Raw genomic sequence first — 26415 nt, 5'->3', positions numbered from 1 at the left:
CCGGGAAACGTTACCTTTCGCACTCGGAACAATCAAGCAATGATAAAAGTCCTTCGGCTACGGAAATTATAGATAATACGATAGAAACTCTACATGTAAGACGTATATAACCTAGAGCGTGGGATTTGCTGCACAATAGAATCCCAATAAAAAGAAAACTGTTGAAAAGAAAGATAAAGCAATATTTGCGTAGTAGAAAATGTTTCCCTGCCATTTATAGGTAAAATTTCGCTATAGGTTAGTCTCGGCTAAGGATATCGTTTAAACGCCTACATGGCGTTTGTTTATACGCAACAGCATACCCAATAGTTATATGAATTAAGAATTAAGGATGCACTGCTTTATGTTATAACACCTTTAAAACTCGTATCATTGCGTTTATTAGGCAAGTGGACTTACCTATTGACGAGGGCATGATTCAGCGTTTACGATAGTTTGCCAATATTGAACAGAAATTGAAGATTGATTGATAATTAATCGTTGTGTATAGAGAATTGTTAAAAAGCCTTCCGGCCACAGTTTAGAATAATTTCACTAATTTTAGAGTTTGTCGCCTACATTTGAAATGCATGCTGTAAATGGTATTATTAAACTTAGAATGTTAGAATTTTAGCTTGTACAGGAAGTTGTGGGTTTTTAGCACACTCCTTCTGTTTGTAATAATCTATTGACCTCAGGTGGAAGCCACTGTCCTTTTCACTGTTTAAAAAATATACTCGGCCTGTCAAGAATTTAAGGAACGGTTTGACTTGATGTTTGGCTTGATTAGGAAATTAGGCGTGATTAGGCGTATGCGTATGAAACCTTCACATAATTGACACATGATGTATAGATTGAATATGGGCTTAAAGCAACGTTTACTCGTGACATTGATTTTCATTCATAGTAAATAGAAGTAAACAACACAGACTTCACCCCTGTGGGAGCACACTATTACATTTTTCATCACAAAGACTTAGTGAGTAACACAAACTCAATAGTTCAAAACGCCTAAGTGTAAGTTCTTGCATTCGCAAACGTTATAGTATTGAAAATTGTATGTATTGAATCATTCAGTTGGAATCTACATTATCACAATAATGACTTGATGAATTATAACATAAGCCTATGAAATGGGTTATTACTGAGAAGTTACTCTTTGTCAAGCGCTGTATCAGCGAAAAACTTTGGGGAACAGAAGCAGATTTACGTCACCCTGCCACATTCTTGAAATCGAACTACATGAAAGTTAACTATTCGAACATAAAAAACGACAACAAAAAATCTGCCGTTGTATTGCGCAATTTGATGTATTCGGGCAGTTCGAGGTAAAAGTTTTAAGTGTATTTCTGGCAAGGACTAAAAGCCAGTGAAGTTGATGGAAAACGAACAATTAGACTCTGACATGACTTCGCGATTCTTGTTGTGTAGGCCATAAAGACCACTTTGGGAAATCAGAGATTCTCTAATTAAAACATGCCAAATGACTATAGCCGATGTGATATGTTGCTTCCCCAATCTTCGCCTTGGTACAAAGCCATAAAATGATGACATGACTTTTCAACGGGATCCGGAATCGACTTTGGTGACTTATCCATCTGGTTGGTACCTATCAGTGGTTAACAGAAGTTGTTCCTTGTTTATAGACAATTCAATCCTGTCGTTGGGATCAAGCCGCGGAATTACCTCTTGAAGGTCATTTGCCATTATTGTATTGACATAATGCATGGGAAGATAGCCTTTCTTGTCGACGTTAATTGATTGATCACTAAGAATGATCAGGGTATCAATTGATGAAAATAGTTCAACTTCCTCGAATAAATGATCAAAACATTGATGCATTTGTTGTGCCTTCAGTGTTCCGAAGGTCATTATTGTTCAACATGCAGGAAGTGTGGAGTCATATCAGGAACAATGAACCTATGATAACTTCCCTTTGATATTTTGAGGAATTCTGACGTTGCTTGGTAACGCCGGAAGTTGAGTACCCTAAGAATGAAATGCAGTGACACCAATAAATTCTACCGGAAGATGATGTATAGTGTTGTGCTCCGTGATATTGTGGGGTAAGGCGTATTTTATTCCATAACATGATCAAGATGGGATCACTTCTTATATTATCTTATGCTAGTGAATTCCGCAACAGAATAACATTTGTTGGTGGTCACCAAGTGCAATTAACATATAGATTACAATTGGTAGCTCCTAAAATGTTCTTACCAAGATCTAAAACGATAAATTGTCACCGAAAATACAAATTACCTCTTCTCCTTATTCTATCAATTTGAACTTTAGGACTTGTGCTGCGACAGTTCAGATATGAATCTTTAAGCAAACACGTTTCCTCATCAAAGACCTTGCTCGAAACCACTACCAGTATAAAACAACAAGAAAAATATCACAAATTTCAAAATGATATTGTTCTGGACCTTTTTCTTGAGAGTGAATAAATTGATAACGATTTTGGCAAAGATTTTGAGGTTCCTTTTCTGTTCAGTGCATAACTTATTAAAATTTTATTAGTATTTCTACATACGCAGTTTGCTGACAAAACATAAAGTGCAAATACATTTATCAAATATTATCATCATCATTTCTAGTAACTGAATCATCATTGATCTTGTTTTCTAGGTAATATTCCTTTCAAAACACGAATGCAGATAGCATTAGATTTCTGTAACAGCCAACTATTAACATCACATGCCCTGCAGGGTCTGCTGGGTACGATTCACCTTTTCTTCTCCATGGTGATATAGAGATAAACAACGAAGAACGTTTCGTCAATAGTTGTTGTTCCTAGATCTCGCAAGGCACCATAAACATGATGAAGAAGTAAGTCATCCAAAGAAGGCATTGGACATACGAGATACATTTGAGGGGAGATAATTTGTCAAAATTCTATGAATTCATTGAAAAATATCTTGTACATAAAATCGACCATTTTTGTCTGTGAAGAGCACAGATTCTAGAATAATTCAGTAGATCTTTATGCTCTCGCCGTGTTTGCCTTATTCTGCCTAATAATTTTGAATATTTGCGGCAATGTTGTGAACGACTGTTAAACAAGTAAGGGCTAAAGGTAAAAATATCTAACTTTGAAAACAGTAACTCACGAGAACACGAACATGTAAAATATAAATGCTAGTTTCATTGATAACAATAACCACTTCAGCACGTGAAATAAATTCGATTGTTTTCCGTACCATTATGAAGAAAATACTAACTCGTTTTCTTACTTTCATTCTTAGATGACATATCACCTCTAGTGCTCCCCAAAGATATCACATACAATGTAATTGTCTCATTGTGCTTTTCCTTAAATATTGTTCACATTCCTAATTATTCTTGACGTTGTCCACTGAAAAAGTAGAACGAGTCAGCAATTCGAGCTCAAATTCTGCTAATATCTTGCAGTTTCTTTGAAATTTTACGCAATGCAAATGGAATGTCACAACAGTGCCTGCGACGTTCCCTCATTCTATGACTCTTTGCTAGGCCAGTTCCAGAGTTTTCCGAACACATTGCTTGAGGCTCAACTATTCAGCATTTCATAACTGAGATATTTAAGCAGTCTAAAGTTTGAAACATTCATTGTAACACGACACGTTTACGCCTGAAAGCAAAATAGGAGTCTTCGTTCCAAAGTTGGTCGACTCCAGAAGGTTTTGTTTAAAAAAACTGTCAGCTCTACTGATTTCAAAGGAAAGGCAGTATAGTATCTTTGTGGTCGTGGATACTAAAGATGTATTTCTTTGGGAGATGTGTGGGCAATGAAAATGCCAAACAATAGAAGACTTTCCACCATTGTTATTCAAAATCCGCCATTAAACGTGTCTGCCAAGATTGGAAATAAATAATCAACGTACATCAACACAATGATGAAGTCTACAGGGTTTGGTCCATCATGCATTATCAGAAGACCAGCCTTCCATCTAAAATCGGAAACTTTTAATGACAACACAATTATTGGCTTTTGTTAATTATTTTCTCTCGCATTCATCTCGATCGTATCGGAAAAGACAACAAATACAATATCGCTACATTCCGACCTAACTGACTTACAGAACTTTCATAATGTTTTTCAACTGCCCTCTGTTTGGTTCTATTCGTTCATACTAGAGTTAAATTAGTTTTTCCCAATCATCCTGTGATTTATTTATTCTTTATGTTCCTCACAATCAAATGCCTTCGGCACGACAGAACCAACACATCTGTGGCTGAGTCTTTCCTCTATCGATTTTTCAAATGAACTGGCCATGGCATGCCAGGCGTTCCATCTAATAAAATCGTTTATATTATATGGACTGTTATTCTCTGTCTGTGATCTTCGGGAAACCCTACAGTGATAGGAATGGATACTTCTCGTTGTAGGAGGAATATCATGTTATGGCAGTAATTAATAGATCTAGAAAATTGGCGTTGCATGCTGAGCTAGTGCAGAAGAGTAAATGTATAGATAAAGACGTTAGTATTCCTTTGTCATAGTTTATAAAGGATTGATATATTGTTAAAAATAGACGATATTGGTACACGTGCAGGTCAGATTTTCATGACAAAGCAATCTTAAAGCGAATTGTAGTACAGACAACGCAAGCTAAACGCCAATACGGACCGTTGAAAGGCATTTCTCGCAATAACAAAGGGTGGAGCTGTTTTGAACATGAAAGGTGCACACAACATGTTGCAAATCGCGATACATTAGCTGAAGTGTAAGATTTCTGATAGTGTCACATAAAACGTAACACGGCCAGCAGGTATTTTTTATGATTTGTTGATGTCTTGGAAACTTTTGAGTCTCCTGCTGTGACTTTATTAAGATGTAAAGTAAGCAGTAAAGGACACATGGGAAAGCTTTAGCTCAGGATGCCAGTATCAAAAGTAAGGTCAGGAGTTGAACAACGTTTGAATGGAGTCCTCTTTTGCGAATCACTCGCCACCCTAGGTTTTCGTTTTTTTTCGTCGCAAAAGCCGTATCAATACGTGTTGTTCTAATTCGTTAACCTGATGATATATAGACGATTCTGCTCGGAACACTGTGTCCCAAACAATCATTTAACAAAACATAATTAATGTTCAATGTTTCGAAAGGGAATAAACAACACTCGTTTTATTGGCAATTATGTTCTCCTCCAACGAACCACTGTTCAGAATATATTTACTGTCGTTTCAGTGTGTTATTGGAGTTTGTATTAGCATGTTAGCTATCGAGACAAAGTGAACAAAGAGGGAAGCTGAGGTTCTTTGCAATATATTGAGAGGGTAAACAATGAACAATGTCAACCATCGACTGGGGTAAATAACAAAGTTAGGCAAGTTCGGAAATGTAAACGCGAATCGTCACCATAATGATATGAGGAGAGGATATCTCGCTTCATATATTATATACGAATGCTCCTTCAAGATTTCTTTAACTTGTAATTGCTTGATAAAATAAATTTGGCAATACACAACGCTGAACTGCAACTTAAGTTAGAGATTTAATAAGTGGTAATCTGGTTATCTGGTCAGCTGCTCTGAGCAAACTGCCTGGACTAGAATTGTCTTTCTATTTATTCACTGATTTATTGATTAGACCTTCGTAGTTTTCAGAAAGACATGTACAAAAACTACATGTTACAGACTGATAACATGGCTTAGCACTTAGTCATATCACTTAGCATGGGATGACCTTCAACTCCCTTTTTAACATTGAAGGAAAGCGACAATGCATTGTGCATCTTTTACTTTGACGTGAGAGTCGACTCACGGCTACTGTTTATGAACTTTAAAGTCAAAGTAATTTATAAGTTATATTCCTTCCTATGACTCTGTGTTAAAGCCTGTTATCAGCAACAGTAGCTTGGGGAACTGCAGAGTTTTAATAGGTGTTGTTCTTGATTTCTTTGAAAGTCCTCCTTGACTTTGTATTTGTCACTGATCGCAAAGCCTGTGATATAGCCCCAGAACCATGAACCCCGGTAGTTAACTGTTATAATGAAGTTTTGTGACTGATAGCTCGCAGCATATTGACTGTGAAATCGAATTTAATCATATCAGTCTTATAATGAAGGAACAGTGAAAAGTGTAGCAATTCATTGGCTCCACCTATACTACAGTGATCACATAGTTAAGTCTTTGAAAGTGAACATTTTTTTCTTCCTTTGCTCCAAACAAACTGAAAAACGAAACTTAACTCAGCTTTTGCTGGAGTGGACCCGCCAGAAAATTGAGATACACAGACGTTATTTTGTGGGGCTTAAAGAACCTATTTTGTAATGGTAGCACGTGTCCACAAGTTGAACTTCCGGTTGCGAAAAAGAGTGAAAGTAAATCGGATTATTGAAGCAGCTTTTCGAATAAATTCCTTGATTTAGAACCCAAATAGCCATTAGTAAAAAACAAGTTTCCAAATTGCAAAAAGAATTGATAAATTTCAATCAGTTTAAAATGTTAAACTGGGTTCTTCAATAATCGATCTAGCGACACGTTTTAAATATCAGGGTTGAACCTGGTTTGTGAACTCCACAAGGTTTCTTTGTTAGTCTTATCATATACATGCACATGTAGTTCAAATACATATTTCTCAGTCTGCACTATGCCTACGGGTAAGCAACTGAGCTGAGGCTGCTAGGATAACTATTTTCGAACATTTATTTAAAAATACGGAAAACATAATAATGGTCACGAATGCAAGAGGTAGCTTTGCATAGTAAGCTATGTTCTACCAGGGCCCACTTTTAGTACCTGTTTGCACCAGGCATTCTCCTGTTTAAATACAACAGGCTTTCTGTTGTTATTCTGTGCACTCGAGTTCCTTAAATGTTGAAAGGTAGGGGCATGGCATTATTTTTGGCGAAAATGAGAAGACAAATGACAATGCATTCATTCTAAATATTCAAATGCAGGCTTAAGGTAAAATATCTCAGTAATAATTTTTACAACACTTTCGTCCTAATAGTCACTAAGCAACATCACGATCCTAATGAAATATTCTGTTATTTGCCTTGCAAACATTTAGGGGGCAATTCGTAGTAAATGAAACGCTTGTTAGTAATCGATAGCAAGGAATCATGACCACTACACTCATATTATTAATAAATCCTAATCTGACTTAGCCCCAGGGATCAGTCTGAGGCAAATGTGAAATGTCACAGGAATCAATGGTAGCGTACAACTATCGGTATTTGAAATTCGGGGAATATATAAGTGATTTGATCAATAGTGGCGCAGCTTCTGTAAATCAAACAGGACCATACACTATAAAACCATGGAGTAAAATTCAAAAGCCATTTCCTTCATAATAAAAACTAACTTCAGTAATCGTTGACCTATGAACACTTCAACTGAATGAACAACCGAAACCATCGTTAACACTCAACAGTAGCGAAATCCATACTATTTTAATGATTTTTATCCAACTTCAAAAGACACTAGGCCTCCCAGCCATTATGATGATAATACCAAACTATCTTCAAAGCAAATGTTACAGCGACTCTAAAATGGATTCAAATAACACTACACACTTCCGTTAAGAACTGATACAATGCAAAAATCAGTCTGATTATAGTCTGTCGCTAAACTCATATATACTAGAACGATGAAAAGCAAACTGAAGTTTAGATATCTATACAGAATCTCATCCTACCGGCCTCTATTTCAGAAGTCCCTTGGGGTCACAGGTTGAAACCCATTATGAGATTACCGATTGCATTTCTTCTTAATGCATGTCATCGAATTAAAGTCAATGTAAGCATAACGCTACTGTATTACACTGTATATTGAATAGAAGGATACCACATGGTGGTATGATTGCTGTATCAGCTACAACCGGTGTAATAAATCATGTGAAATATAAAGCAACATTATTGAATATCGGGGGTACTCCTTGTGTTTGAATGGGCAAATAGTGCCTGAATTAATTGCTTTGCAATTATCAAGCTAATCGATTTTGGCAATTGTCCGTATCAAAACATAATGAACCTAGACCACAAAGACGTACCTGACATTTAACGCAAGCAGCATGACAACAGGTTAAGCAAATATTGGTCAATCATTCATTTCTCTTTACTTTTGAAACATTGGGAGGCAGTTGTTCCCGCAGGAAAATCATTTATATAGACAGTATTCCCGACGGCCAAAGACACTTTTTTCTCAACGACCCAAGACTCTTTTTTATAAACTTACGTTGGCCAACACTGTTTTTTAGATCTCATAAATAGTTAAGCCAATTGCCCCATGGGCATAACTTAAGCATGTACACAACAGAACAAGCCAAATTGTTTGTGACGGCCCCATTAACAACGATAACCTATTATGTTTTTTATAATGTACATTCAGAGTCAAAGCCTTCAAAGCAAGTAAGAATTTTTTGATATCCTTTAGAAAAAGCATTGAGAAAAATAGATGACGAAGATGTGGTTCATGTCATATTAATATTGCTAAATGTTCATGAGTAATAACAAGCAGGAAAGCATTTCAGCCTCCAAAACAAAAAAGCCGATTTCGTGACACGAAGTAGTGTGTCTTCTTCTGGTGGAAATCATAATGAAAACGCCGGAAACTATAACGGGTAAAAAAGACTACTTCAGCATTATGTTCGAAGAAATCATTGGCAATTATTATCTGTGCAGAAAAGCGTGCAAGAAGGTGTTGGTTCATTAAATTCACCCCATGCTAAGCAATAAAACTAGGTGAACTCAGGTTGACAATATGTTAACGGTAAGCAGCTTTTTCTTGTGCATATTGGAGAGGAAGCTTGTTCCTGTCTTGTTAGCAGGTTGATATACAGTTAAAAGGCACGCTATTGTAAACTTAGGAAACTATTCCCTGTTTATCTTTTGCTTTGTTTGGCGTTGCTGATGGTTAACGAGTTCTTCTGTAACCGACTTCAGGAAGAATAGTTTATGAAACTGTGGCACCGACATGGTACAAGAACATTAATCGCTAGAGCAAGCAGGAAGGCCTGATGCATTCCATCAGAAATGTAAAAATTCGCCTTTGATTCCAGACATACAGGAAATATCCACTAACACATCTAATCGCATATCAAAGTCTGCCAGTCGTGTCAATTAATCTCATTTGGTTTCAAATGTTTGCAAAAGGATTCACACCGTATGTCGTTCTTACATGACAAATCAAATTAACTACTACATGGCAATAGAGGCATTGATTTCATAAACACGATTTACACTATATATTGTCATATTGGTCCAATTAAATAGTCAAAGTGCAAATTTCTCTCTTCTCACTCACCTACTAATTACGTTAAGTTGAATCATTTTTTTTCCTGAAATATTTTCAAGGGAAGTAGTTCTCTTTGACACAAGTTGCTAATGTGATCAGCTGGAGTAGATAATGTGATCAGCTGCAGTAGACAATATGATCAGCTGTTGCAGCAGTAGATTGTCGGATATGTGATACTGTCTAAAAGCCAGAGGAATTACAAGGCGAATCGAATGTTTCCTTCAAGACAGGGCGACGGATTGACAATCAAGTCTCACCGCAGGATGTCAGCTTTAAAGCGTTCGCGGAGATCTCGAAGCTTCAAATGTCAAATGGGAATTGCCAAAAGAGCTTATGTAGACATTCGGACATTGTTTCTAATCATGAGTGCACAGTTATGCAATAACGGTGCGGTTTTTCAGAATTGGCTGATGAAAAGGAGAATTCCCTTAGGTCATCCGGTCGGCTTCAAAGAAAGCAAGAATTTGTTGAATGTGGTTGTCATTGCTGCAACTGGAACAATCTCGTGCAAAGGAACTCCTCAAAACCTCTGCTCTCAGGTAACCGGAGAAGAGGCAGATTATACTGCACCACCGAAATTCCTATTGTAAACAGAAGTCTCGTCACCCGCGGAGGTTGTCCAGAGCCGTTGGCTTCATGGTTTCTCTAACGTTTGACTTACCCGAACGTTAAGTGCTCTTACCATATTCATTTATGTCTTGTTTTTTATGGTATCTGTCTGCCAAAACGACTCAAGAGACTCATCCACACTACTGTCAGCTCCGAGAACCGACAGTCCCCGTGAGATTCTCTTGAAGAGAAAACAGTAGCCGAGACAGCAGCGTCTCGTCTTTAGTATTATCCATTTTTATTTACATGTAGCTCAAAGACCCGAGAATACCACTGAGACTCTGCAGAAGGACAACCACCATAAGCAAAACGTCTATTTTTCGTCTCCTCTAAGCCAATCGTAACTAGCCACATCTGCTACCCCATCGGACCCATTAACTCTTATAAATGGGGTGCCAAGAGTCAATTGGAGGATCCAATTGTGAAAGGCATGTCTGGGAGAGCAAAGAAACGATATATTTATGATCAGGCATTTTTGATTAGACTTCCCACTAACTGCCTAATTGTTCTTCACTTGGTAAGCTTACTCTTTTTTTTCTCGGATTATCGGACAGCCCTCGGTTAATTGCGATCATTTTTTCATTCGACCGCATGATAGGGTCGTTGACTTGGTACCAACATGCTAACCAAACCAGACCAGACCGGACCAGATCATATTTGTGCACGTCCGGTCGAAATCACTTTGGTCTCGTGAATCGGCATTTGCGGCGGTGCGGTTGGTGTCTATTGATGATACATTCGCCCACCTCAAACTGTGCTCGGCGGTAATTACAGTTACCAAGTACACACTTGAGCCTAAATTACTTTTTTAAGCAGCAGCGATGCAGGAAACAGATCTCCTCGTAAAATCAGTCTTTTTCATCAATAAGTCGGCCCATATCATAAATTTGTTTCCTTTTAACAACATTATTTGTCCAATACGTGTTGCCTCTGCAATGTGGTCAAGTGTGGTCATGTGCGACACGAATTGTCAACAAGTAGCCAACGAAATGATTTCATTAGCCAGCCTAATGATAATATTGGTGTAACATAGTACATATTGCTACTTCAGCGCGTATTTGCACATGGTTCAAGAGGTACTGGGAATAACATGTTCATATGCGTGCATTTGCTCAATTCCTATGAAGATGATCGTAACCCTGGAATAATATTTCGATCAAAATGTTTCTCATTTTCTTGATTTTGATGAAAGAGTCCTTTTGTCGGTCTGTGATTGTCAATAAACCTCGCATCACCAGAAATTACGGACATAGTCAGAACCTAGTGACATTGGTTAAAAGTCGAATACGACGACTGGTATGCAGATACCATAGTAGGTACTATCACTATAGTAGGGGGCTTTTTCCGACTTATTAACGGTTTCTCTAACTTTTTCCAGATTTATCATTGTTGATGGGGCCAGCCAATATGACATATTTTTTATCATAACCGGTCACCAAAACTACCGGGCCAGCTATATGGAAATCTGCGTGACGTATTGAGGAGCGATTTGCCGCTGATAACGACATACATTGGTTAACCACTATAAATAATCCACAATTCAGCATCTGTGCTGTCCCACTATTGCGGAATGGCGGATGGAAGCTGTTCTTTATGAATGCACAGCCGTCATGCGGTGACGTTAAATGTTTTTTATGTAGAGCCGGATGTTTCTATGGCTTTAGCTATTCTAGTGAACCCATTGGGTTTATGGATTAGCAGGAAAGGGGACAGAGGCGATATTAATGTGGGCTAATTGGAAACAATGAACTATTGAAAACATTGAATACATTATGATATTAATGTTTTTCTGGCTTTTAAGTGGTAGTTTGATCGGTCTGGTTTCAATGACAGGGATTCTGTCTATTCTAAAGACTGAACGTATTCTACCTTTATGTCCGGCAACAGCAATATTAGCTTAACGTATAATCAATTTGATAATAATTAAGTGACCATGAAATGTATGCAAACGTTGCACTAGAACGGTGCAACACTGGGAACAGAAACCATCTGCCGATGGTCGAGTTCATTCACGCATGCTCCCCAAATAACACTTTGTGATTGATATCACTGTTGAATACATGGGCGCCAGCCTGGTAAAACCACGCGGCTCCCTCTATGATCTCGTGATATCTGGGTGGTCGATCGCTCCGGCCAATGCATTGTAAACGTAGCTATCATCCAACCTTGCGTCAGGAAGTGGCGGAGGCGCAACGACTTGGGTCGAGGCTGCAGGGGTGCTGTAGTATTCAACCTCCTACCGAAAGTCGCCATATTTCACGCATCCTCACAAAGGATATTTGCGAAAGCTATTAATTGCAATCAAAGCCTAATTTTTTATATGGAGTCATGGCAGTCATGACATAGACTCGTTGGTCTGATCATAAAGCAATCGGCCCCTAGACTAGATAACTTACTTCTTATGTGAAGAAGTCAAATCTACCTGGCCATCTCGTTCATTTCAAGAGCGATTTTGATTGATTTGATCGTATTCCGATGAAGAGGTATCTCATCCATAACATTGGCCATTTGAAATGCGCACGCATGACTTGATGAAGTTGCTCGTGTGTTTAATAATAAGATATCGTGATCTATTATACTTAGCTGAATCGCAATCAGGGCATGGTGTAGTAATAGCAATTGATGTTTTCCGCTGTAAACTACGATTGGCCAGGCATAAATTTTAATTTTGGATATTTCCCGTAAGCAAACCCGTGCTTATTGTTGATTAGTGGCACACCTGCAGTCAATAGATAAAATACCCTTCTGAATAATTCATAAAATATGTGATGTGTAGTTATAACGGCCAACATAATTGCAACGTTGATAATTGCAAAGTTGATGATAGACATTGATGCATAGTCCAACCAAGCATGTCATATTTATATAGAATCATGAATCATAACTATCAAAGCAAAAAATGTTCTAAAAGTTAAAGCAAACCCATGTACCCCATCTTTCTTTTATATGATATCAATATAATCAACGGTGATTACACAGTTTATGTTTAGAATTAGTCAAACACAAAAAGTACTTACTGACCTTTTAGGCGAAACTAATTTCGGAGACTTCATTTGAAGAAGAACATGTGCGGTGTTGGCGATATCTATGGAAAATGTAGGAAGAACACCTGTATATTTGGCTCTGGAGGTCATGATAACGTTAATGAGTGAAGTAACTGAAAAACTAAAAAAGCATTTAAAATTGAACGCAGTATCGCCTACATAAAACAAATGTTATGTACAATAGTTGTGACATTGATAAGCAGGCACCATCTCTCATCAACCAGTTTGTGTCACGCCTGATCGATCCAGCCATGCAACGCTTCACATATCATAAGCTGTGTTTGCTGTGTGTTTTTAATACCTGTGGCGTGTGGGAGTCTGTAATCCATTTGAAACGTTCAGATAGTTAGGTGTTATTGGTGTTCCACCTTCTTTATAATCACAGTTATCAATGCCTTTGGTAAGTGTAGTGAATCTCGTTGCATCCTCCGAGACTTGTGTTTACATGTTTTTTGTTGCATCTCATGAACGGCAACGGAGAATCTTTAGTAGATTTCAAACAATGATTTTCTTTTATTAGCATATATAAATATATATATAAGAACGCCGTGGGCAATTTTTATTCTCTACTTTTGGTAGCGCCGCGCATCGTGGAAATTTTAAGATTTGTTTAGATTATCTTTATGGCACTGTGTAAAGATTAGTCCTGCGATACTGTATCTTAAAGTCGAAAATAACGAGGAAAAATATCTATCTACCAAGCCTTACAAAGGTCTTGGATTGGATGTTGGCTACAAGTCATCGTTGCCCTTGTTCAGCATGTTTTTAGTAGTGTCGTTCAGCACTCCAGGCACTAATAGTAAATAACTGCTTCTATATCAACCGCTTTTCATATCTTCAAGACTTTAGGAACAGGCAGCAGATGTTTTCAAGTGTCCACCGTGTGTTCTCACTGCAATGTTGATTTTAAAAATCGATGACGTTTGTTTTGCCCGAGACCTCAATAAACACCAACTGCTTCAAGCTGCCATGATGCATATGCACTGAGCAAACTGCACAAGTCTGAAAGATGCTTGGACCTGTGAGCCTGAACAGACTGTCCTTGTTCTGACTGCTCCTTAATCGATGGAGAGCAGGACCGATGCTGCCAGTATAACATTCATCAATGTTGGACACGTTTTGCAGCTTACTTGGTGCAGTCGATGATATAGTTAGTGTAATGTCGCGCCAAGAAACACTTATAGCAAAACCGTATTGATTTTCGCTGTTCATTAAAAATATCTTTGAAAAACTTCATTCAAAGACAACACGTTTTTTTATCAGCACACGTTCGTTTCTTCTCTGTAGACTGGGTTTTATGACACTGAACGCTAGAGATGACTGCATTCTTAGACATGGCCATCCATTGGAAGGATAGAGATACATCAAAGCATTGAGGACGACAAGGCTTGTCTGTTATCGTACGCCAACGCCGCGACATATTTCTCAATGTACTTTTGATGTGGAGGAGGGCGAAGCTTTAACATCAATATGATGACATTTGCCGCGATAGTATCGTATTTCAGCGATATTGATCGGCGCATTAAATTGGGATTTGTTATAGATTTTGATTATTGCCACTAATAAAAGTTCACATACCCAGATAAGGCAAAAATAAGGAAAACATTTAGGCTCTATGAGGTTTTAGGATCGGCAACCAGAACAACTGACACGTAGGAAAGAAAATCCTCCAAATGTAGGCCAACCTGTAACATACACTTATGAAATATTCTTTCGATCAATATATGTATTGTGAAATTGGTTCCGCGAAGATCTAGACTTGTGCACACTATGACTTGTGCATACTAGTATCTATGAGCCCGTTGGAAAATGCATCGAGTCGATAGCGTCATACCGATCTGATGACAGTGGTAACTAAATATCCTTGACAATATCAACTCATGTAGCCTACTCACTGGTAACTTTGCTAGGAGACATGCTGTCCCTTAATGTACAGTTTGAATGCCACTGAACGAAATACCTCACAGTGTTGTGAAAATGTCAACCCTTGCCAGCATCTTAATCTCATGCATGAATTGCCAAGAAAATCATGCAAAGTGAACAGTTCTGAAGCTGGTTGCTCTTTGATCTCTGTGGCTAACGTGCTGCATTAAAGGCCGTCTTACCATTGGTTTGCGTGCTCAAAATTCCTTCAACGACATTTAAGAGTTTGTAGTATAAATATAGGTGATGTGTTGTACTGGCCACATCGTAGGCGTAATAGCTTGATGGACAAGGGTCACATAGATATTGATTTGTTGAGTATTTTATTATATCTGCTCTTTTATATATATTTTGACAAGTATGGATTATCTAGTGAGTGACTAGAACGTCCTGTACATGGTAATACTTAAGACTGTCTGTCAAAAGGCTGATTTTGTGAAAATGTATCACGAATGATAATATTCTTATGGTATTGTCTACTTGATACATCAACCATATGATCATCTTCATAAATTTTAAATAAAGCTCGAGCAGAAATCGAATTCAAGAGCCAATTTACGGAAAGTAGGACAATAAAACAGAAATAATCACCTAATTCCAAAATAAATTCGCGGAAACTAAGCTTCATTATAAAAACAGAGAGGAAATCAATTTGTCCAAAACAAGTTATTCAAAACATCAAGTTGACTTTTATTTATACAGTACTTAGTGCAAATTGCGTTATTTATTGTATTGGGCGTCATGGGAGGGGGTATTCGCTGATTGAAGTACTACTTTAATTAATATATAATTCAAAACTCTTTCCAGCAACTTGCCGGCAAAACATACCGGTTTTTTTTACAAGCAACTTTTGCAAAAAGGGAACTTTACGTGGGAAGGGGAGGGTACGCACCTCCTGCACCCCCCCCCCCTATGGATCTGCCCCTGCCCCTGCCTCAAGCACGGGCTGGCCGCCCTAACCAGTCGGCTTAACTTTACTCTCTAAATTACGGTGGCTTGGAAAGGACATCAGATGATATTTTTTCAACATGAAGTATTTTTTTTCAGGAAATATACCACTCTCGATCGATGGACTTATTATCCCGAGCGATCGTGATATTATCTCGGTTGATCGAGTCATTTATCTCGAGTGATCGAGATAATAAGTCCATCAATCGAGATATTTCCTGAAAAAAAATGTTCATGTTGAAAAAAAAATCATGTGATATCCTTTCCCAGCCACCGTAAAAAGACTTTACCAAACGTCCAAAGTTTCAATTAGCTATGCAAATTACGGTATGAGCTTGCATGATATCTAAGATAATTTGGACGGAAATTTAGTCTGAGAAGTTTCAAAGACAAACAGGCCAAACGATTTTCCCTCCTCAAATATTGATGGCTTAACAGTTCAACAGATTCAGTCTGCTATTCCGCATTTAATCTATTCTTGGTCGAAGGCACTGCCTGAAACAAAGGAGAAAAAGGACAGAAAAAAGGATGGAGAAACTTTTAAAGAAACCTCATCATTATACTTCGGATGATAATGGATATGGTTTCACCATTAGCGTACTAGGTATCTAAAAGGTTTTTGAGATTTTTATACATAGATGTATGATGGTAGAGTGTCTAAAAAAAAAATAGTATTTTGATATATTTTTAGGAACCGATGACATATTTCCCATTAGCCAAAAATGATTACTGACATGAGTGTGTTTATTCTGCCTATTTCCCCCATTGGTTCGACCAGGTTTCGAAACATATTCGGAGGAGTGTCTTTGACATAGATCCGGGCGTCCACTATCAACCTTTGGTAAAGACTCTAGTTATGGCGGATAACTAGTTTTATAGATGTAATCCACTTGTCATCAAGTGAGATTGATTTGATATGAAGACATGTCCGTGCTCGGTAATGACCTGTCCTCCTGGGTGACCGAATACCCTTTTTAACTTAAGCTAACAACGGCAATAGCGATGAAAACACAGTCATACTCACACACGTTTGAATTCTAGTTTATATGTAATGCACTTGTCGTCAAGCGAGAATAACTTGATCAGAAGACCAATATTTACTCAGTAATTGCCTACTCTCCATTGGTGAGATGACCGTCTTCGACTGAAAAGTCTAACGCAAATCAACAAATCGGCCCGGCTGCTCACTTAAAAAAAATGCCGCGAATTGGCTAGAATATTGTTTGAGTGTACTGCACTTGTTGTCAAGAGAGATTAACTTATCTAAAGACAGACGTGTCCGGATAGACGAACACGCACTCAGTAATTGCATCCGTGGTGACCAGAGATATATTCTTTAATTGACCGAATACGGCCAATCATGAGGAGATGACCGTCATTCGCTACTGCAAAGTCATACTAACATCAGTTTCCTAATCCAAATCAACCGATATTTAGCTCCGACAAGAAGAAGAAAAAACGCAGCGGCATGACTGGGTTATATTTTACATGTTATCCACTCGCCACTAATTAATTTGAAAGTGAGAGTTGTCCTGAATAGGAGAATTCGCGCCAAGTAATTGCATACTAGTAATCACTGCTGTGACCAATGGTGATATTTTTCAAAGTGAGCAAACACTGCAATGGATGACTGTCATCGGCTTACTGCAATGTCTCCAATCAATTTTCCAACCCAGATCAGCAGATATATTTTTTTGTGAGTTGGCGAACAATGGTAACGTTTTTAGTATCAACGTTATCAACGGCTTTCTGCAAAGGCAGGCTCGTGGTATTGGCATAAATTTTCTATGACCAGTGTTGTTTCTTCAAAGTGAGCAAACAATGGCAATGGTAAGAGCATCGTCAGCGGCCGGCTACAAAGGCACACTTATAATCTATCACAGTAATTGCGTATTCTCAAAGATCACAAGTAGGTATAAGTGACAGGTGACAAGATTTATGAAACCGTTCTACGCTCATTTCCTTAAAATTACACCATTCTTTTCCTGGCACACTGTTGTGAGTACATGAGTGTTGACACTGGGCCAATCTCATAACGGGATGCTTGTTGAGGACTCGATGAGGTGGTGAGACTAGTAGGTCCAATATCCGCAAGCTCAATCTCAATCTAGCGCAACTTGAGCCTCTGTTTACGCATTTACTGACTATTCAGAACAAAAAATTTCCAAATCACAAAATATCAGAACTTGGTTGTTTACAAAAAAAGAACAGGTTCGACAACGTAAAACTAGTTCTGTTTGGACATGGCAAAGTCATGATGAATTAGTAATCTATACCGTTGGCTAGTAGAAAAAAAAATTCATATGCTGAAGTAAATAAGTTATATTTGTTGACAAACACAGGTGCCTTGATCATCGATTGCTTATTTGCAAATATTTTCCCGCAAGTTTTTCGTGGGCAATAAGGTTCATCTTGGCTGCTTTTGTAACACCATCTCAAAGCGATTTCTTCTTTACATTATATTGTAACTGAAGTAAAAGATACAAAACCACAATTTGTAGATCTCAAACTACACATCTTCGTGCACTAGTAGGAGTTTTTTCCGACTTCTTAACGGTTTCTCTTACAGTTTCTCTAAATTTTTCCTGATTTATCCGACAAAAGTCCGACAACGTCCGACTTTTCGCTGAAAGGTCGGATTCAAAAAAAACCTGTGAAATTATCTGGGCTTCCCAAAATTGAGCAATAAAGATCAAAGGCTTATGGGGAATGGGGTTAATGATGTGTGAGCCAAACACTCAGAGTGACCCTAAGTGTGAACTTTAATTAGCTCACTCAATTAGGTCAGCTCATTAACCCCATTCAACAAAGGCCTTTGATCTTTAATGCCCCATTTTGGGAAGCCCTAGTATTTTCAAAGGTTTTCTAGAAATCCGACCTTTCAGGGAAATGTCGGACTATTGTCGGATAAATCAGGAAAAGGTTAGAGAGCCCATTAAGAAGTCGGAAAAACCTCCTACTATTGGTGCTTTGACTTCTAAAGTAGACGATGAATCGAATTTGGTTTCATTTGGTCTTTAAGACACATATCAGATTTTGTGCGTCCATTTGACAGTTCCTGCCTGAATAGATAGTGTGTGCATCATGAATGTACTGAGCACTGCATTTTCCAGTTCGTAATCATCAAACAAATTTAAGCTTGCCTTCGCACGCCACGGAGAGGTTCTCCTATGATCTAGCGGGTAGTGAAGCTTTTAAGTCCCAAGAGAAATGACTGACGAAGACCAGATTAGTTAATTTTACGATGGTTGCCATGCAGGTGCTAGCCGTCGAAACCAACGCTTCCAAAAATAATTGACTGATAAATTGCCTTAGTTAACATATTGACAGTTCGCTTATTTTGCCAACTCTGCACGAAATTGTATACCCACAAAAATATGGAAAAGCTGATTTGCGTTTCAAAATATTTAACTTGAGCGCTGTGTATTCCGATCCGCAAGCTGGAAGTGTTAAGACAAGTCGGAAAGTGTCCAAACAACCCAAAAAACATCGACTTGAAATTATGTCTTTGACAATTCAATGAGATTTGACATTTCTAGACAAAGCAACCAGGAAACGTCGATATTTATAGCTTTCGGCAATTGAAAAAAAGGTGCCGGTAGTCCAGCTCTTCGAAGTTACGGTATGCAAGAAACCAATGATTACAAAATGTAACCGTCGATAAGACAACCACACACTGTGACTTAAAAATTGGGCTGTCTCTTTCTCTAATAATCGAAATCACCTCTCAAGAGTCGGAAAAAAGGACCAAAAATGCTAAATCGACATGTTGTTCAATTACGGGTTCTTGAAAAGGTTTCCAAATAACGTAGTTCCGTTGCAGCCATTTCCGCGTTTTATCTCTCACTAATTGTTATACGGGATGAGTCTGCCACGATGAGTTAAAAAAACTGTGCTGCTCTAACAATATGATTGGCTTTACGGGGAAATTGCACCAGATAAAGATCTAACCATTCTGTCAAACATTTCACAGCGCAGTTGCTATTCATTTTGTTTCCGTTATATTTTTTAATTCCTTTAAATTGATACAAGACCATTTTCATTCTATTTCTGCTGTATTTTATGATCTATCTCTTTTTGAATGCTCTACTTTTATCTTTAATAACCTTGTACAACCGATTTTCACTGGCTTTGATGATACCTTAAATGTGAGTAGTTATAAACGACATCAATAAGAAGTCTCTTTTATTGAAGTCTGCGATTAAAATAAATATCTATGTAAGCAGGAATAAGATAACTTCCGTTTTGTTGATCAAAAGGGCGGGTGAAAGTAAATGCAAGCATGACTGGGGATTAACTCTGCTGCAATTGAACAGCGATTTTCTCAAAACTGTCATAGTGCACTCTGCTTTTTGTCTTGGTACGAAGTTTTGCTTTACCCTGTCCAAAACTGTCAAAAATACTGCATTTCTCTGAATCAAAGAAAAGTTTACGGACAGCAATGATTTCGAATGGAAGAAATTAATAACAAAGATGTTGCTTACCTGACTTCTCTTCACCGTTTAGCCTGTAACGAAAATCGTTGTAAAAACCAATTAGATTCAAGTGCAGGCGAATGGCAAGGCCTTATATTTCTAATCAGTCCTCGACGACCTGCTGTTACACACCAGCATTGGACTGAGCGAAGTGTTACTGGAAGGTACTCGGATGATGTCGGAGAGTTCCTGCTTCAAATATTCTAATGCTAGTCGATGGCCATTCTAATTTGTCCAATGGTTCTTCAATTCCTCTATTGGACAGTTGCCTCTAAAATATTGAGATCAATTCAGCCAACCGTGAAACGACGGCTGGGCAATAGCCCACGTGGTACGGTCGCTATCACGGATGTGATAGCGACGGCCAGTTCTCCAGCGGTCAAGTCGGAAACCTACAGAAACATGAGACCATTGTCCAAAACTGCGTTAAATTGAGAGACTATTATATGTCACCACAGACTGGTTAATAGTAAAAGGATCAGCGGAAAAGATCTGATTGACCATAATACTCACAGTAGTCAAGAGAGAAGATATGGATCAAGTATGGTCCGACACTGGTGAAGAAGCCAGTATGCACAGTCAGCAGCAAAGCTCCTACTCTAATTCCCTTGAAATTTGTATTCGTAACACAGCACTTAAATTGAATCTCAACAGCACAGCAGCTCCACTCTTCCACTCTACAGAGAATGGCAGACACAATACATGCACGTTTCCAATTGATCTTCAGGCGCACATGGCGATGAGTGGTTTCCCTCGTCGTGCATCGAAAATGGCTTCAGATACACAATTGCGGAGATCCAGCTATCGCCAAATGGGCGGAGGGAAGCAGTGGTGTCAGCGCCAATCAGACGCGATGTCAAGCATTAACTGGCGCTGGGAAAGGCGTTGGTGGTGCTACATATGTTCCTATAAGGTCATGTTTTCAGGAGTCTCAAGCGGACGTTTTCCTTTCAGTACAGTGTGAAATTGTTCGATCTTATATCATCGTTCTAGTGCGAATTCATCCCAATGATAACTTGATAAAGAAAGGCGTTTGTGACGCTACGCTGGTAAGGTCATCCAAAAAACATCGGTAAGCTTCATGAATTAGGTGTATTTCCTCATACACTTGGAAATACATGTGATAACGTGCGATTACTTAGTCTTTCCGATTGGATTTTTAACTGCACGAGGAATGGATGATGTGGGACAAAATATCGATGACAAAATCAGGAGATTGGCCGGGCAAAACACCAACCCATGCACTAATGGCTGAATACTTGGGTTAAATCTCATACATGCTCAGAGGCAGTCCCTCTTCTGTAAACAGTTACTGAAATATGACCTGTGAAGTTTCTTGCTGATTACCCTTCACCCAAAGAAGGTAACATGTTCGCTGTGTTAACTTTCAAATTGTATAAGGATGCAACAGACTGCGGAAATGATGAGACATCGGATGGTGTATTTTAAGCTATGGAAGTTGGAACAACGATGATTAATGCTCATATCGATTCATTGCCGATGACCAGCATGAAATAAGTGGTCACAGGCAATGATAAGTGTCGATTTGCTGAATAGCCTGTCAGCAATTTTCGGACAGAAATGCCGACAAAGTCACTGAGATGATTGATTGTGATACAATACTCTGTGCCGTGTCGATCATTGGAACATAATGACGCCCCAGGCTTGGGCATCTCTGTGGTATGCGCCCCAAAAGAGGTGGTGGCAGAAATATTTGGTAGGCAGGCCAAATGAGGGCTAGGATTAAAACGAGTCACCTCATATTAAGGCACAGATCGTGAAATTTGGGATCCAGGGAGCAAGGCAAACGAACACTTTCAGTATTATTCTCGTGAATAAGCCGTCTACCTTTATCGCTTTACTTATGCCGACTATATCTCTGTCCATTTAGCTGCCAAGGTATAAGATGCAAGGACTTATAACTGTTCTGTTTAGGCATCTGAGTCTTGTCATATTCATGAAACATTAATCAGGCAACAATATACGGAAAGTTATGATGAATATGAGGCGAATATGTACTTAACCTTAAGTACATATGATTCAGCATATAAACCCGTTCAACAAAAAAGTGTAAATGATGAGTATCATATTCGCGCAGAGCGTCTTTGCTGTATGATAAATTGACATTGTGAGAAAATAGAAGTAACATGTCAAAAAATCCGTTGATGAATCAAAGCAAGGTAATGCAAGAAAACATACCACTGCAGGTCATTTGAAAAAGAAGAAAATAGACATCTACTTCAGTTAGTTGATTGACAGTGGGGGTAGAGTGACTATACTGTTACTTGATGCCATGATTGACTCTGCATTGTAAGCATCAACAACATTACTATTGTAAATCGAAATCATAAGGGCCCGGGGTTTAATATGATTACTAGTAATAGGTAAAATGAGACCAATCCCAGTACATTTGTATTATCACAGGGTCGGTGATATACGAACCTCAAAGCTTCAGAACTTGACAGACGGTTTTAGCGGATTTAGATAAACAATCATCGGATTACCAATCAGAGGATATGATCGAAACAAAAGCAAAATCATATTCCTCAGTATGAGCAATCATAGCGAATATCGAGAAACATACAATAGCAATATCCAATAGAAAGCTATTCATATATACCGGAAATATCCCTAAAGCCCTTCAGATAAATCGCGTGCCGTATTACTGAGCTCCACCTACGCGCATCTTCCAGAATATTTACCATTCTGTTAGACTTGTGTTAACAGTCGACAATGTGGATGCGAAGAATGGCATTATCTGAAACTCTAGGCCAGTTCGATTAAGCAGTACACTGCTGAACAATGTTCGAAGTAAGCGGTTTTTTTCCTGGGGCACAAAAAACGTCAAAACGTTTTGCCTTGCAACACTAATATGTTTAGATTGGTAGAATGGTACAATGGGGTTTCACCAATTCATTTTCCCTAAGTCGAAATACAATTGCCATTGATGCTTAAATGAAGTTTAGCTGAAAGTGGGAAACCAGTTTTTGTTGTGGGTGTGTTGGTTCATAATATCCTGCAATGAATATTAAAAGGAATGTGCACACCTTGCTGTTTGTTCAAAAGGCATTGTTAGAGCAACACGATATGCACTCCTGATATGCAATAGCACTCTCAGAATTTATCAGAGTGAGTGTTCTACATACAGCAGTGTATAGAGGTTAATGGAAGCTGGTTGCAGTTCTGATGACGTTTTGCGAATGAAGTGACAAGGTCTTCCTGGAAGCCATTTTTAATGAAAAGTTTAATAGGCACTAATTCTCCTGTTATCATGTCGGCGTGAAATGAATGTCAATTTCCAGAGTGTCAATTTCATAATTACCAGTAAGCACTTTGACATAAGAGGACCATTATAGGATCCAGTACTTGAAGAGATAAATAATGGGGTTACAGTAAAGGAACTTTATTAATGCTACTCGAAGAGAAACATCACCGGTTGCCGGAAGGTGCAGTGTGCTACCCTATTCAGTACTGAACACGTTACTTGTTCTCACTTGGAACTTGAACATATCAAGGTCAAATGGACGTTTGCTTGTTGGGAAGCCGTGTAATGGCTATTACGGTCGTGTTTCGCTGATTTCAAGTAGGGTATCTCTCCGACATACCTTTTCCTACAGATGCCAGCCTGATTAAGATCACATTACCTAATTTGAATTATTGGCTCTTCTGTCACCCATGCAGCATCTTAAAACCTTAGAATGACAGTTCAACGAGAAGCATCTTACCCTGTCTATAGTCAAGGTATGCATGATGGTCGGAAAAGTATATTTGTTCCTCCTTTTTGCCCACCTTTGGGCGAGATCTATTATGAAGAATATTGAACTCGACAGAGAGCCAAAAATCACCAGTTGGTGACTTAGACTGTGTACACCAGATCTCGGAATTTTCTCGTATTTCTATCGTATTCTGTAAAGCATCGGAATCCTACATGATAAGCTTACTACATCGTCTGGAAATATAACGAAAACACAAAAGACCGTGGTGTAAGACAGAAAAACACAGAAAAAGGCCGGTTGGTTATTGTTATGTTACCAGTTGTGTCATGAATCGAGAGGTACATTTTCAGAAGGCTAGCGTTAGTAATGTAAGGCACATACAACATCATTTCTCAGTGGAGCGCTAAACATAGACATGATGATGGTCTTACATATTGCATAGAGTGATGCATGTGGGTGTACGCCTTCCTCCGACTTCATCAGGCCCACGAGGATCATATATTTCTGCTCTACCAACACAAATACGGCCAATTGATATGTCCGGGCACAGCTAACTACCAGCATCGTGGGCATGGAGGTCAGTAATGCATACTGTTAAACTCATAAAACATATTTTACGCCGCCCAGAGTGCAAAGTCGGACACACGAGTCTAACTACCTATATCAGAAATATCTAGTTGCGCAGACAAACTCGCTCCACTTGTTTGCCTTTTTGCTTGTCTGAGAGTCATTGAATTGACGCTTCCAATTATAATGGACAAGCTTAATACAATAGTCATGATAGCCAGGAAGAAAGAAGATCAGCCACGTTAATTTTCTAATAACACTTAGGCGTTCTGCCGAAAAGAAGTTACACGAAATCATAAAATTTTAGAATGCAGCGCTGTCTGGAAAAATGACAAAGGAGGATGTGAGGCACAATTATCGTGTAACGCTAGATCCATTTCAGACCCATTTGTTACTGATGGCTTCGTAGGAGAGGTGGCCACGGCGGAGAGTAGACGATATTCATTCTTAAGTTGAAATATGTTAGTGCGTCACGTTTCAACGCACTTAAGATATCCGGCCATTAGGGCAACAAGGAAATGTAACCTTTTTGACAAGAGCAATTCTGATAACACAGATAGTGCGAAGAGCAAACGAGAAACTTCAAAACTTTTAAACAAGTAGACGGTCTTATCCACTGTTTCCAACAAAGTGCAAAATGATTTATATATAATGACTCTACTCAATATGAAGATTGAGTGTTACGCTCATAGCATGACAAGCATTTGATTAGTTTTACTTTTTTCCAATCTTTCTTAAGTCGGACACTGTTAAACCATGACATACCCTTAACACATTTCAAAGAAGGTTCAAACTGAAAGGCTAGACAAGCTAAATTCATTCACTCCTACTTGGGCTCAAGGGGAGACCGTTAGACATTTGGTTTTTTTTTTTGGTAAAATGTGTTTTCATTTTGTATTGCCAACTTATTCGTGTCACATTTGCAAATTAAAGAACTGACTTATAACTGCTATATATACACCAGAATTACAACTCAAGGAAATTACCAAGATTTTCTCCTCCAATAAATCATGGTGTGGTTAGCCGTCGTCATGGTTACCACTTATTGATATTTTTTCACATGATTCCCATCGAAGCCGCTATTATTCAGGAGGAGTGCATAGTGTCCTAAGGGAATCGGCATCCCAATAGGAGGCGCTGATTTTCACGTTTCTGAGTCCGTACGATTGCGTGGAGTAGGCAGATGTTACGATCGTGGCTGTTTAGAGCCTAATGAAGTCGTCGGCATTATTAATTATTACAATAGAACAGAATGGTAAAATAGTTTTCGATATGACAAAGGGATACCGCTGCCGATTCTAGCGTAAAGATATATTTCCCTTGAAGAATTCCTGTAGTCCATATTGTCTTGTCAACTCTGACGTTCAGACGACATGACGCTGTTCATCAGGCAAAGCCGGTTGGGCCTGGGCGTATCGGCCACATCTTAATTGTTGTTGCTCATGTTTTGGTCTATAGAAGTTAGCAAATTTAGCGTTGACAGTGTTTAATTTGCCAAAGGGATTTTAGAAAATTGCGTGTGACAAAACCCAACGGGATATAAAGAAAGTTGAACCGAAATGTTACCTTGTAATGGTAAGAGTCTTGTCAGTTAACAAGCCTCACAGAACATATTGTTGGTATCCGGAAAAAATTGTCAATAAAACTGCTGCGGGTTAACAGATATTTGCAAATGGATATGCCTAAAGTGGTGCATGCCAAGACAACATTTTTAATAAATAGGGCTCGGCCTATTCAACACTGTATTTTAGGCATATCTTGCAAATTTCTAGGGGCAACTGTCGTAGCGAGGAACATTTTCTGAAAGAAGGACCTTACAGTTTCGGCTCATATATTTTCGTGCCACATATCAAAGCCTACATCAATTATACAGCATATCGGCAATAAACCTAAGTACATGTACCACAGCTTGTTTTGACGGATACATCTTTA

At 38.6% G+C, this 26415-nt stretch overlaps 1 protein-coding gene across 4 annotated transcripts in view; it reads right to left on the bottom strand.

Moving 5' to 3' along the window:
• Positions 1–26415, bottom strand: part of LOC135489130 (prolactin-releasing peptide receptor-like) — a 100192-nt gene that overhangs the window by 26309 nt on the left and 47468 nt on the right. For 2 of the 4 annotated variants that reach the window (XR_010447100.1, XM_064774324.1), the window contains exons 1-2: positions 20714–20956; positions 20210–20232 (exon numbers count right to left, since the gene is read on the bottom strand). The gene's annotated coding sequence lies outside the window, so the exon portion shown is untranslated. Of the gene's footprint in view, positions 1–20209; positions 20233–20713; positions 20957–26415 lie in introns of those variants that run through there. The other 2 variants (XR_010447101.1, XM_064774325.1) reach the window with 1 other exon arrangement.

This window comes from Lineus longissimus, chromosome 6 (genome assembly GCF_910592395.1).
Source record: "Lineus longissimus chromosome 6, tnLinLong1.2, whole genome shotgun sequence".
Classification (NCBI taxonomy): domain Eukaryota; kingdom Metazoa; phylum Nemertea; class Pilidiophora; order Heteronemertea; family Lineidae; genus Lineus; species Lineus longissimus.
Note: the sequence above shows the minus strand (reverse complement) of the source record. Positions and strands in the feature narration are given on the sequence as shown.